The sequence below is a fragment of the Schistocerca cancellata genome, chromosome 1, assembly GCF_023864275.1.
Source record: "Schistocerca cancellata isolate TAMUIC-IGC-003103 chromosome 1, iqSchCanc2.1, whole genome shotgun sequence".
Lineage (NCBI taxonomy): Eukaryota > Metazoa > Arthropoda > Insecta > Orthoptera > Acrididae > Schistocerca > Schistocerca cancellata.
This window is the reverse complement of record NC_064626.1, coordinates 409,998,999-410,002,746: the sequence shown is the minus strand read 5'-3', so window position 1 is coordinate 410,002,746 and position 3,748 is coordinate 409,998,999.

Sequence of the window (3,748 nt, the reverse complement as noted above, 5' to 3'; positions counted from 1 at the left end):
CCGATGGTTTATACAAGCAAGAAGTGAGGGGATTCCACTTTCAGGGCCTATAATAATGGCCATGGCTGTTGAAATGAATAACAAACTGATGGTGACTCTTCTTTTAAAGCAAGTATCGGATGGCTCGACAAGTTTAAATTTCGTCATGGCATTCGCCAACTTGATATCAGTGAAGAAAAACTCAGTGCAGATAGCTCTGTAATTGCTGAGTTCCGGGAACAATTTAAAGAAAAAATGGCTGAATTGAATCTTGTTAGGGAGCAAGTTTACAACTGTGATGAAACTGGGCTTCATTGGAAGGCTTTACCACAAAAGACATTAGCATCACTCTCTGAAAAAGCTGCTCCAGGTTTCAAAGTACAAAAAGATCGCACCACTGCTATGGTTTGCGCAAATGCGACCGGCAATCATAGCCTACCCCTACTTGCGATTTGGTAATCAAGAAAACCTTGTGCATTCAAGAATTTGAATTTGAATGCTCTCCCTGCACAATACTACGCCCAGAAGAGTGCTTGGATGGATCAATCAATTTTTTCCGACTGATTTCACAAACAATTTGTACTTCGAGTTAGAGCACATTTGGCTGCAAAAAAGTTGCCACAGAAAGCGCTATTGCTATTAGACAATGCCCCAACGCACCCAACTTGTGAAATGAAAAGTGATGACAGCAATATAACATGTCTCTTCCTTCCAGCAAACACAACTTCACTTATACAGCCCATGGATCAGGAAATCATTGAAAACATGAAACGTCGTTATAGAAAAATATTTATTAAAAGTTTGCTGTCATCTGATGAATCAACATCTGTAAAACAGTTTTGGAGGTCTTACAGTATTAAAGATGCCTTTTCAATGCTGCCAGTGCATGGAGTGATTTGTCAGTGTCAAATCTCAAGAACGGCTGGAATAAACTTTGGCCTCAACCTAGAGGTGAAGAATCGGAGGAACCTGAGTGTGTGACAGTTGACGAGATGGTCAATTTGTGCAATAATTTACAAATCAGCACAAAGTGGACGGGGGTTTTCAAATTTTGAGGGATGACGAAATTGTTGCCAGCGTAAGTGCCACCAAAGAAGAAGAAGAAGAAGAAGAAGAAGAAGAAGGGGCTGATGAAGACGAGTGTTCAAACCATGAAGAAAAGCAAACTATTAGCCATTCAGACGCTGAAACAATGCTGTCCAAGTGTATAGAATGGTTTGAAAGTCAAGAAGAGGCTAATGCAATGCAGGCACTAATGCTCCGAAAAATACGAAATATTGCCGCGGTGAAAGCTCGAACATCAAAAAGGCAGAAGAAATTGACTGACTATTTCCAAGCTAGATAAACTATTTCACCTGAAAGTTTATAGTACAGTACAGTACTGTACATTACGTATTTTGCAACTTCTGTAGCTACTGTATGGATGTTATTATCATGTAATAAATAGTTTTATTTGCTATTACGATCGTGTTTAATTTGTTTTCGCTCCAAAATATTATTATATTACTGTGAGAGTGATATGTGTCTATACATAAAATAATTGATTGAGGTTATGTTTTGGGGAATAAAGAGTTTCTGTTATCCGTCTATTCACTCAACCATCACGACCACGGTCCCGAAGATGACGGTTAATCGAGTTTCCACTGTACTAGAAATTTACTTTGTGCAGACATACAAAACTTCATTGTATAATACAATGTTTTACTTTCTGACATAAGTTCTGAAGTAAATTCTAAACTTATAACATATTAACCACACATCATTCATTCTCCCACTCAGTATGAAGTAGTCTTTAGTTCTCAGAAATTGATGGCCACTTTGACAATAAAATACTGCAATTAGCAAGATACATACCAGTCTCAAAAAATTATTTATGTTACAATGTCTGTGTATTGGTACATGGTATGTCCAACCCTCCCCCCTGCTCCCCCCCCCCCCCCCCTCATCCTTTGAATATTTCACCATACATTAATAACGCAAAAATAAATAGTTACAGAAATGCCTAACACAGTACTGATCTTAGTGAAGTATTCTATGAACTGATTTGATATTGGAGTTAGTATAAATATCGCAGGATACATTATTATTTGTTACAGTGATACATTAATTTTTCCAAATTTCTCAGTGTGGCATACACAATTTAGACTAACTGAAAACTATCAGCCGAGAGTGGTCCTCATGACAACATTAACAAAAATCTCTGCTCACTTTAACTTTTCTGGAACAGAGGGCAGTGGTGGTGGGGGTTGAAGGACTAAAGAAAAAGTATTTGTACTTCCTGTCCAGAGTGTTTGGTGTTGTTAATAAAGTAAATAGTTCTTTCATCCTTGTAGCAAGTATTACATATTTATCTGTTCTTGTTCAACGTGTAAAATTCTCCAAATGGGAAACATTTTCATTCCTATTCTGAGGGTGTCTATGTACAAAGTGGGGACAGAACTTTACACCCTTCACAAGAAGGCTGTGGAGAGGACAATAAATAAGATGCAACTTCTTCAGACAGATCTACTAATGAAAGGGGGCCTACTTATGATGTTGCAAATCAAGCACCCAGTTAAAACCGACATGAAGAGGAGTAAAACCTGCAAATGTCTTAGGCTGGATCTGGTCTCAAGTTCTGGCATGGCACACCTTTGCTAAAAAGTGCCAACATTTCATCTCATTTAAATGTTTCATGCCATCAAAGTCAAAACTTTTTTCCTAGGACTATAACGGATGATGCCTGTCGCACAAAAGCATTCATCAATGGCATTTTGCCTGCTATTAAACTACATTGTTATTTGGTAGCCCATGTACACAAATGAGCTGCCAAAAAGCTTCTGAGTTTTATTGATCAGGAGTAGAAAGAAAAAGTTACAACAAATGCACACAAACTTTAAATTTTATTGCCCCAATATAACCATCTAAGTTGAATGGCAGCTTTGTTTGTTATGACCTTTACTTACTTACAAACATTACAACAAACAAACAAACAAACAAAAATTACTCAACGAGTTGGCAGGTACTACAAGAGGGGTAGCAAGAGACCTTACAAATTGTCTGAATTTTCGGAACTTCTAGTATGTTGTGTGTACATTTGAAGTGTAAAGTCCAAGTTTTTTACCAAAAGAACCCTGTCTTATAGCAGTGTCCATGTAAGAAAGCAGTTGGTGTTGGGTAATGCACAGCAGGAAGGAGCAGAGCACCACACGGTGCACTAGCCAATGGCGTGATTCACCCAGATGGGTAATTTGGACACAGACATAATCTTAATTAACATAAAATACAACCAAAAGCAGGAGGATCTTATGAACCCCCTTCAAATGGCAATAAGAGGACACCAAACAGCTACAGTATTGTTGAAGCAAAGGACATCACATTCACCCTTCTTGTAGACAATAGTGATGATGCCAGTTTTCCCTAGGGTATTTACTTGATCAGGTAGATGAAGACAATCGTCTACATGTGAGAACTCCAAAAAGTCTTCTCAATGGGAGAGAATATAATTATCTCAGATTCACCCAAAGGGTGTACCATCTGTTTCAAGAACACACTCCCAAAATTCTGTATGACTGGTGCCTGAATGAAAACTCAAGAGATCCCTTAGAAGAAATGCTTTCATTTGGTAAAACTGCTGGCAAGATAACTCTGGAGTATATTCACTCACAAATTTTCACCACAAATGGTTACACATCCACTGATAAGTTTTTGGATGGTTCAGTGTGTTTTGCCTCAAATACTGCTGTTCCTATTTTACGCTATGATTTTGACGAACAAACTGGCTACACTT